Here is a 12,260-nt window from a genome sequence, read left to right as displayed (position 1 = left end):
ATATTAAACTTAAATAATATATAGCAAGGAGTCAGCAGCACCTCTTTAATCGACACTGCAGTGTGGGAGCGGGATAGCGCTATCCACAGCATAGCGCGCCATCTCTCTTCCGCAAATGCAAGTACAGTTTAAAAGGAGGCCATCCCCAGGTAGAAGTTTCATATCTAAATCACAGTTGATTCTGTAATTTTAAAAATCCTCCCTTGTATAGTCAGGTTTTGGTTATAATAAATAGTATAATAAACAAGATTAACGATGCATAAGGAGGCACGTTTCGTGGACAGTGATGTAAGTGCATATGGACCGGTTTGCGGATGAATTTACACCGTTACGAATACGTGTGTAAGAAAGATTTAAGTTTACTTAAATAGTATTTTTTGTGGTACTTGTAAGTGGTAAGTAGTGGATATTTAATAAAAGCGGTAAATGTAGAGTCGGACTGGCGACACTGAGGGATTTGTACAAATAGGGTTAAGTAAAACAACAGGTTCGGTGAGAAATACGAAGATGGGTGGAAGTGTTGGTATATCTTTGGTTGAGAATTTGTTGTTTTAGTGGTAACAGAAATAGATCATCTATAAAAATAGGTCTTGCCATGGTTTACAGACTTGGACAGAAAGATAGATGGAAAGACTGATAGACATCGGTGCCTCAATAAATAGGGAGTTCTTTCTATTCTGCAACTGTATTTCGGTTACAATAAATGCAATAATCAGCACAATTTTATAATTGAAATCCGAATTTCAACTTTGACGTAGTTAAGTAAGATGGATTCGTAGTCGGTATAGTTTCGTACACCCACTTTTAATCAGGCCTTCACCGGGCTTCGATACTGTATCTATTAGGTAGGAAACATCTGTCCCAAACTTGTCCCGGGAGTGTTGTCAGTCCAATCACTACATCCAGTGTCAAATCCCCAGCAGTTAGTGCTTTGCTTTAGGGATGGTTTACATTTGTACCAGTGTTTATAGTGTTGTAATTTAAACGAGTGAACTGCAAAGATGCTGATTCTGAATCTGAACTGATTCATTTTTTGGGGTTCTAAAAATGGAACTGTCTTGCTGAGGGACGCTGTCTGCTGTATCATATAAACCCTTGTTTATGTTAGCTATGTGGAATTTTCACAGTTGATGAATATCAACAATATCAGATTAATAGGTTCTTTTATTAACGACAAGCTATAAGCCAATAAGCCAACAAAATATTCCGCTGTATTTGAATGTGCAGGTTTTCTATTCACAATTACTAAAGACTATCATTCTAACTATCGCTATAATTAAAATTGCATTGCAAAACGTTACATAAAAATGAATAATTCCCACTCCGGTGTGACAGGTAGCCGAATAAAATCCGCATAGCGCATGCCCAGTGTGCACTCGGCTTAAGTTCAAATATTTATACCAGAGCTGGTTGCTTTTAGGCAATAAAATTTACATTTTTACAAACGCTCCCCGCTTCTGTCGCGTCAGCTAAGAGTGTGTTTTTTGGCAGATAGTCTATAAATGGTTTATTTGAGGATTACTTGTACTCACGAGTACATTGAAGGTTTATTCTGTAGTTTTGTTTAAACGAAAATAAGCTTAAATGTGAAATATTGTCGGAGTTTTAAAGTTGAGTTGTGATTTAAAATTTTCTTTTAAAATTACAATGTTGTTATTCGCACGTGTTTTCATCTATTTGACTTACAGAATATGTGTCGGATTAAAAACATCTATATTTAAATAAGTTATTATCTTACGGTACGATTGCAACTAATGGGTGCCATTTTTTTGAGATTGGTTTGAATCTTTTCATTTGCTATTTGATACCCGATACTCTGTTTAACTAACGCAGAGAAAAAAGGTCCCTGTCATTTAGCCCGGTGACGACCAGATTTCTCGTTTAGGCTTCCGTTTTTATCCTCTAGATACGGAACCCTTTGAAATTCCAAAAACGATGACCTAGAAACCTAATCCCACCAACCAGTCATACAAAACAATAACCGTTTCATCTTCTCGATACCTTTTCGCAAACGATACACAATTCGCAAGAACTCGGGAGTCCCATGGTTCGTAATCCAGAATTGTTTCATGTAATATTAAATACTCGAACAATGAGGATGGGAGTTGAATTCCCGGTATACATCCCGGTATATAGATCCCGGATTAAAATATGTAAGGGAAATGTGACGACTGTTGCTCGGGTGAATATTGAAAACAAAAGCGTAACGTGTTATAGAATCCTTTGAATTAAACTCCCTCGAGATCACCAAAATATGTGTCACTCAAGCAAGATTTTTTTGGTTTTATTTAAACACGTTTTATATCAAACAACGTGTCAATAAATCATAATCGATTAAAATGTTCGTCAACTTTTGTCGGACGCTATTTCGAAGCGATTTTATTAAATTAAATTTTGAACAACAATACAATTCTGTTGTTACACTTTGCTGGCATTTTGCACACAGTGCTGATAGTTCCTGGAACCTTTATTGTTCTCGTTACACAACATAATAAAATAATAAATTTAATAAAGGAACGAGGTTCAAACGTTTTCAAACTTCTACCATCATCATCAGCATTGAATAACCCACAATTGGACGAGCACCCCCCCCCCCCTTTTACGCCATCCATCTCGATCTCCGCTTCTTATCAAAGCAAACTTCAGAAAAACTGTTTAGATAAACATGGTTCATGGTCCATATAGTCTTTATGGTATATTTTGTGTTATTACATTCTTTTTAATTCAATTTTTAGTACTGTTATGCCCATTGTTTGTTTCATCCCATATAATCCCATGCTGTGTTAATTGAAACCCGAATTGAAACGTGATACAAAAGTATCTACATATTATTTTGTGGTCAATAATTCCGTTAATGAGCAAACACAAATAATTTGGTATCCTATTTATAAATTATATAACAAAGTATTTTTGAAAAATTCTACTTAACAAGCAAATAATTAAATTGATGCTCAGATTCCGGCACAAAATAAAGACATTTAATAAATATTGTTTTAACAACTAAAACATACAACAGCCGTCAAATAAAAAAATACTGAGCTGAAATAAATTACTTGTTGAAATCTGTATGGAACTTGACTTGTATGGATATTAGCTATTTCACGTTGAATCAAAAAAAATATTAACAAAATCTTAAGAAGTAACTACCTTAAAAAGAACCTACAAATATATTGAGAACCATCCCTTTTTTATGTCGTTTGAAAACGTTCTGGGTCGCGGGTAATCTCTATTCCGAGGTGAAAAGTAAATCTTGTATTATTTTCATAAAGTTTGATATTTCTACTCTAGCTAACTCTGTCCCTAGCTGAATATCCAAGTGGCCAATCTCAGCCGGATTTTCTCCCCCTCTTCTTATGGCATAACTTGGTGTCAGTAATAAACCGCATATTCCTCTCATATGGTTTAAACATACACTCGGACGATTCTCAGTTTTGCTGTTTCCTCACAATGTTTTCGCTTACCGTTTGAGCAAATGATAATTACTTTGTAATTCGCTCGAATTCAAAAAGACCTCAATGCGTTTCGAGACTCAAACCTGCGCCCTTTATACCCCCTTTGACTTTCTAATTCTGCGGTCTTTAAAGCGAAAATGAGGCCGTGGTTACTTGTTTAACACAACAGCAACATTTTAGATTCGCTTTCATGTGACTAATCCTACTAATATTATAAACGAGAAAGTTGGTACGAATGGATGTTTGTTACTCTTTAACGCAAAAACCACTGAACGGACTTAGATGAAACTTGGTATACAGATAGTTTTAGAGTTTTATTACGATTTTATGTTCCCGTGGGATCATTTTCGATTTACTCGACGGAGATTAACATTTCGATAGGCAACAGCTAGTTGTATATTATTTTTTAAGTTTTGACTTGTACATCCTAGGCAGACCTAGTTTGCCCTTTAATCGTATTTAACATATAAATTAGTAATTATTACGATCAAAGTTTTGGCAGCCGGCTGTGTTGGTATTGTTTGAGTAGGCCGGACTGTAAATAATCAGCTTTTACAGTTGCTGGGAAAATTATATTTAACTTAAAATCAACTATTCAGTCCTAGTAATATTATAAACGCGAAAGTTTCTATGTATAGACGTTTGATCCTCTTTCATATAAAACTACTGAATGGATTTAGATGGAACTTGGTAAATAGATAGTTTATAAACCTGGATTAACACCTAAGAGTTATTATCCCGATTTTATGTTCTGGGGGATAATTTTCGGGTGGACCCGGGAGCAGCAGCTAGGTACTACAAAATAGGAAACACACAGGATTTGTAAAAATGGCAATATATATTATGGGATAACTTTAATCAATCATTATTATGCAATGAAAAATAATCGATTCCAAATTACATATGAATCTCTTCCACACCCGAAATGATTTTACTTTAAGATATGGCGAACACATAAATACTATAATTCTTAGAAACGCTCGAGCTCATATCTTCCCTCTAATAAACACTAAAACAATGGACTTAAGAATAAACAGCAAAGATATTACATTGCTAGAACTATATCCAGCCTTAGAACAAATTTCATCCTAGTTATGATTTACAAAGACATTCGCGAACGATAAACCAGCGTAAAGGTTTATTTATAGGCTCTGCTCCCCATTTTCCTTCTTAAAAATGTCCGTAGTTTATGCACCTGCATTCGTTGAGACTTCGGTTTAAGTTTTAAAATGTTATTATAGTAAGTGGTGGAATAGAATTTGGTAAATTATAAGATTTTTGAAAAATTATTTGTTAAATTCATGATAATAATGATCAACATTTATTCAAGGTAAGCACATTAAATTATTAGGTTTAAGGTAAAAAAAATGGTTTTCATAGAATTTCAATTATTTATGATTATAGATTTATATTATTAGGCCTATGACATTCCTTATAACCTATATAATATGCCTTATAACGTAGTCTTCACCTATTCCCTTCCACATTTCATCATTGCTATTTAAATACACACCTAAATGTGGAAGGCAATTTCAATCTAGTTTACGTCACACAAATGTCTCATAAATATGTATAGATCGATTCTAGAATATTGGTAGATGGCATTAAGTATTCAAATACGATGCTATCCGATGCAATATTAGGAACGGAGACGGCGTATGTACGGCTGTGTCGGCTTGAGTTTTGTTTATTTTATTGCAAAGACGGTTATATTGACGTTGAGATATTGTTGACTGATAGTATTGATAATTAGTTGTTCACTTAAATGGTTACAGTTGGTTTGTGACGGTATTACATCGAAAGATTATGTCACTGGTTAATTTTGAAACAAATTAGTAACGACTATTTTAGGAACTAAATTAATGAATAATTTTCGTATTTTTTTCATTAACTTTTACGTGGTTTTACTGCTTGGTAACGACCTTAATCTTCTCCCTCTAAAGATCTTTGTGTCTTACAATTTCTGGCCTCGTGCGTCTCGATATCTGGCAAGCTTAATAGGACCATTCGACAATGTAACGAAAAAACGGAGCGCCATTAGCAGCTCTGCTGTCACTTGCACTCTTTTTTATGAACCACTAATATATTTGCAAGGCAATTAAAGTAGCCTAGTAACACGCAAAATAATCTTACAGACCATTAAAGTTCCTGAAACATTTGCCCGAGACGGCTGCTTTATAATACATACATTCAACAAACCACCGTACATGTTGCCCGCAACCATTCTGGGACAAAAGTCGTCGCACGACAGCTATCACAAAACTGAATTCAAATAGCAACTTGACAACTCATATTGCCCATAACAATATTTTCTCCTTCTGTAATATACAAATGAAACGCCCAAGTTTGCATATAACAAACATGAAAACAAATAACAAAGTTTGTAATAAGGGTATTCGCCCTTTGAGGAGCCCAAGCTTAAGGCTGTAACACAAGATGTTCTAAAATTTAATTCTACATACAAACTTTGCAAAGAACATATTGAAATTAATCTCGTGAAATTGTTTCTGATGTCTGTTTCAAACGGCAGAATTATTTTCTCGTTAGTCGACAAAAAATATTGAATTCTGTTTTCCTTGCTCACTTGAAAAGAAAGGGAAGTAAGGAAACGGGAGATTTATTCGCTGATTGTCGAATTTGAATCTCAACAGTCTGAGTACTTACGTAAACAAGTAGGCGAAGACTTACATAACCTTGAACTTTGGACCAGAACAAACACTTTGTTCAACATAACGGTGAGTCCAGATATGTATAAAACTTTATGATTAGTAATTTATTCTACGAATTCCGCATAACCCCATCCAGTCTCAAATTAAGCCAAGCTGCTAATATGAGAACTAAAATAGATCAAAAAAGTAAAATGTATTCTATATTATTTCTCATTTCCCAAACCAATATACCAAGCGAAAATATCTGAATATCTATCTATGTCACAAAAATTGTAACACAATAGTAATATGGAGAAATTGACGGCAAAAATAATCCGTCACACGACGTCTCAATATTGGCAGGTGACGACGAATCGGGAAGAGAGAAATGTACTCTAGTATATAATTTATATTATGTAATGTACAAATATGATATCATTTTTTGAGTATCGTCTCATATAATAGGTATACCAACCTCATGACAGAAGATGGACTGAAGTGTAGTTATGTGAACGTAAGAACGAACGTTCATGTTATGTCAAAAAGTACAACATAATATTAATTTCAAATGCGTCTTGTGTAAAACATATTTAATCTTTATACAACGATCCTATCCCTATCATTAGTTATAAGAGAGTTGAATTACTAATTTTGTTTCAAAAACTTGCTAATACTTAGTCCAAAACAATATTTTTCGAACAACAAAAACATACAGCTTCCTTCAAATAAAAATACTGAGACAAACATAATTATTTTTAGTAAAAACCGATCCAGTCATGAGTTCTAAGGAAAACAACAGAAAACCTTTTGAAATCGGTTGAAAATTGAACCTCCTTAAACAACAAATTCATCATCATCATCATCATCTCAGCCTATAACAGTCCACTGCTGGACGTAGGCCTCTCCATAATTTCTCCAGCGCGACCGGTTCATTGCCACCTGCATCCTACGGGACCCAGCGGTTTTCAACAACAAATTCATCTCCATTAAAACATTCAGCTAAAATAACTAGATAACAAGATCACATCACATCTAGTTTACTTAAGATCTTAAACCGAAACCATTTACTTAAAGACTAAATGCGGACAACACCACATACATTGATCTGAACACAAAGTAAGTTGCTAAAGCACTTGTGTTATGGAATTCAGATACAACGAAGGTACCACAAACACCCAGACCCGAGACAATGTAGAAATAAGAATTTTTACATTGACCCGACCGGGGATCCAACCCGGGACCTCAGAGCTAACGACACCTTGAAACCGGTGCGTACGCCACTCGACCACGGAGGTCGTCATAACTGAACCCAGCTTCCGCATTTAACCCTTACACAGACTACAATACATCAAAAAATAAACTTTTATGAAAAAAAAAGTACTTTGTAGTTACACTCGCTTCAAGATTTACAATAGAAACATGAAGTGGAGGTATTCAGTCAACGGTTAAGCTGCTTTACAACCTACACTTTTGTGCAAAGTTCTTTGTTGGACCACTCAACAATACCATGAGAATATTTTTTGCCTCGGTTATTCTGAAAACGAGCAAGTTCGTTTAAAATGTTAAAGAACAGTGCATAATACCTACCTGCATTAGTTTGTGGAGAAAGGTTTATATAAAAGTTTTTTTAAGCGCATTGATGGGGAAGGTTCAAGTTGACAGGGAAGTTTAATATTGTCGTATTGATGTAGCTAAACATTTAAGGGCAAAGACTTTAAGATATAATAAGTTAAGTTAAGCAAGAAAGAGTGGCGTAGTAATGCGTTACGTTTTACTCTGCTAAAAGAAGAAATCCTTTCGAGAAATGTATAATCGCAGAAGAGATGTTTTCCAAAATAATAATTTAACGAAAGTAATATAAACAGTAAATTTAATGACCTGCACATCAGATAAGACCCCCAGATAATTTAGGACGCCCATAGCAATAATATTATGTGGGCTTACCTTTTGGCAATATTTGGCATATATCTTAACAGACTAATATGAAATATTAAAAAATACTAAACATCCAACATTATTTATGTACGACAAATGATATTATATAACACCTCAAAAACCTTTATTTATTAAGAACGATACACAAAGCAACTCAATTCGCAACCCCGATAAAAACGCCACTTAATAATTTCGTAAAAACTCAAGTCACTAAACAAATTGCTCCATCACGACAGTTGGAGTTCGCGATACAGCTACACGACAAAGAACTTTAACGTAAACTTTCACGTTAGCGGAATCACGAGGTAGGTGAGCCCTAAACGCAATTTTGTCGTAGTTATGATTTACAACCGAGGGGACCTCTGAGAAAATTCTGGAAGTTTATATGCCTTCATCCGAGTCCCTTATAAGGTATATGAGTTTATCTACGTAATTTTAGGTGTTATGTGGGCGTATGATTTAATTATGGGCAATTTTGAGCTTTTGTTTACTTGCCGTTTTTAGGCCTCCGTACCCAAGGGTAGCTAAGCCTGAACCTGAACCCTGAACCCTATTTCTAAAGCTCAGTTGCTGGAGCTAGGTTCAGGTTAAGCTATGTTTACCACTGTCATACATTTGATCGGCGACCAATTTTTATAGATAAGTATTATCGGTAGTATATTTCTAAGAAATAGATTTTATAAACGTGTATCGCTTGAGTAATTTTATTTGGTTTTATTTATGCCAAAATATTGACTTTGTGCAAGTCGTTATTTAGAATACATTTCTCAATAAAATATCGCCTTTAAAGTAGAATTTCATTGTTTATTTACAACAAATATTACTCCATATCCGAAATGTAACATTCGAAAGAAATTTTGATAATCTTCCACTACACTTCAAAGTACCATTAAGAAATCCAACACATGATCTACGATCATTGTGCAGTAGATTAATCCATATATTACCACTATATCAGGTGGTACGCAACAATAGAATTGTCAGTAATGATAAATGGATCTCAATACAAGATGACTCAGGTATATTGGAGAACTAGGTCGGGAGCGTACCGTTGCGCACCTCTAAATGTCTGTGCTAGAGGTAGCTATGGGCCACGTGATGACTAAGATATTTTGTCAGCCGGAAAATTACGAAAAACAGTAACAGTCAAATGAAACATCACGCTGTACGTAATAATAAAATGCGATAATTTTAGTCTAATTTTTACTTACTCGTATGGAAAAATCGCTTAACAGCAGCTTTATTTTGTTTAAGGCTATAAAAGACTTTCAAGGAAAATCGTGAACTCTTCCCATTGGAAACTTTGGTTTTTGTTCGTAGTGTTTTTTTTTCTATTCAATAAACTTGAGTTATTGTAGCCCTCACAACCGAAAATCTTGCTGATGAACCTCTTGCACGTCAGCTAAACGGCATCGATACAAACATTGCTCTTCTTCGAACCTTTAATTTAGTCCCTTAAAAACCGTCCAAGTGTTTATGAAATCGCGACACTGGAGGTACCATACATATAGGCAAATCATAAACAAATAGTTGTACTTAAATAAAGTTGTGGTTAAACCTACCCTTAAATTTATTTATCACCCAATAACAAAATGACTGTAAGGTCGTTGCTTAACCTCAAACTACAAACTTGAATCTCCAATGCGAACAAAAACTATACAGAAAATAGCGTATTAAGCTCTCATCTCTCATCGAATTTAACGTCCCAACAACTGTTCAGCAAGGATGACCCTAATGACGCCGGGATAATACAATTGGCATGTCCGGGACAAAATACAATAATGTACGTAAAAAACACAATGGAAGGAAAAAATGGGAGGCCTTGATACAGCCGGCCATCATTACTTTGCCGTTTATGGATACATGTGTTAGTTTACGGGTTTACTTGATGATCTAAAAATTATTGCCTATTTTTGGGGTCAAAACGGAATAATAAATTTGAGACTCGGTTATCAGTTTGTCTATCTGCCCGTCAGTTACCAGGTCGTAACTTATGAGCGGTGATAGGTAGATAGTTGATATTCTATAAAATTATGTATTTCTCGATCACAACAATAAAAATAGTCAGAGAGGTTAAGCAACGCTCATACAAAATCGAATTCAATGAGTTACTATAATCGTAGTACTATTGGGTCATCATATTTCTATGTTACTCAAGATCCATACGCTGGTCAAATTTTAGCTTAATCAAAAATCAGAAAGACAAACAACGGGAAAGGTGGAACTTAATAAGAGTTTGTAGGCTCTTGAATGTGTGTAAATGACAAGTAAAAGTCACGTGACTTTTCACAACGAAATAACATTTCCATACATTTGAGCGTTATTCTTTTACACTTAAAATCATATTATTATTTTATTCCTAAACATAGAGTTTCAAAAGATTCAAAAATTCTTTATGCCTTTTGACAAAGACTTCCTCCAGTGCCTTTATATGACCAGACCAGAGTAATCCCGCTGTCTATTTGTGTCCATCTCCTGACTCCATGGACCCCACTCCCTCTTTAACGTTTCTGATAGTAGGAATGTCATCTTGTTCAGGCAAGCCTATAGTTTTACGTGCCTTCCGAACTCCCAAACCTGACCGTACAAACAAAGTATCTCCAATAATTTGCGGTGCCGCAGTATCGTGGAGCGATCATTAATTAGTAAGGAGACAAGGGTTTTGACTGAACTACTGACTATTTTGTTAATGAGTGTGACGTAGTACTTCACTTTTGGAAAGGTATTTATTATTGCTTTAATGTTGTTTTAAGAATTTGTGTGTTTTGCGTTTTGGAGGTTTTAGTTAAGTTTTTGTTGATTTATTTATGTTTAAATTAGATTGAATCGATAATATTCTAAACTATCCTATGTGTTTATCTTGGTTATCAAATGTCTGTGTACTAAGTTTCTTTTAAATCCGTTTAGTAGTTTTTGAGTAAAAGAGGAACAAACATCCAATAATACAAATTTTATAATACAAGTAGGATGTCTTTAAGCCATATTGTTCATAACAAATATATACTAATAAATATATTGTAGCATACCTGCTCTAAATGCAGAGCTCAGACAGAGTCTTACTTATTTAAAACAAAGACTTACGACTCTATGTTTTCGCTGATAAAGCAGCCTGTATATACAAACAGCTATTCCTTTTAATGTACCAATTTACAAATTAATTCTTGTATCCCAAAAATATTCCGTCCGTATTAATTTAACAAATAAAACAACCCTAAATTATGTCACCGAACCCCAAAAATTATTCGACCCTAAAAAGAAAACAGTAATATCAGAAAGAGCATACAAAATTAAATTAACAAAGCAAAAACTTATTAAAACAAATTTGGACAACAAACCTGACCTTCATTAAAAGATAATTACACTTGCCTGAAAAAAGAAAGAAAATTTAATTTTACGTAATAATGAGGTGACAAATAGGAAGGGGTGGAAACTGCGAGGCAAGAAAACAAGAAAAACAAATATTTTAATAAGGTTTAATAGGCCTTCATACATTGGGCCAAAGATATCACTATCCAACTACGACCATACTGCCTTATAAATAGAGATGAATGTAGAAGCACAATATCTGACAGTTGAGTTTCCTTTTTTTGATATGAGAATTTGGATGAAAAGCAAATAAATACTAATATGAATTCAGTTTCTTTTTTTTTGTAGAGAAAATAAAAATAAGTTCCAAACTCTCTTATTATATGATTTAATTTTTTAATCAGCTTTTTCCCGATTGCGTTAACGTTGTCCTTTTTCGTTAGTTTGACGTGAGTCCATGTTCTTCTAAAACGTCACCTCTAAAACAGTACTAGCTTTTGCCCGCGACTTCGTTCGCGTAGCCTATGTGTTATTCTGATGTATAAGCTATATTGTGGTAAAGTTTCATTCAAATCCATTCAGTAGTTTTTACGTGAAAGAGTAACAAACATCCATACATCCATACTTACAAACTTTCGCCTTTATAATAGTAGTAGGATGTATTAAACAAAAGCCTAGCGAGTTCAATTGAAAACACACAAAGAAAATCATTAGAAACTTCAGTCTATTTCAATATTCACTCCTCATTGAATCCTTTCCTTGAGAAATAACAAGCAAATCACTTGCTATTTCCTAAATAAACTGCCTGTAAATATTAAACGGTATTGTTTGCTTACTTCCTCGTGATTACGATGACTTACAAAAGCAGCTTTAAATCTTAATAACACAATGAATGGGAAGAGTTGGCCCTGGTTTTCCA

Source organism: Trichoplusia ni, chromosome 25 (assembly GCF_003590095.1).
Source record: "Trichoplusia ni isolate ovarian cell line Hi5 chromosome 25, tn1, whole genome shotgun sequence".
Taxonomy (NCBI): Eukaryota; Metazoa; Arthropoda; class Insecta; order Lepidoptera; family Noctuidae; genus Trichoplusia; species Trichoplusia ni.
This window is presented reverse-complemented; position numbering follows the sequence as displayed.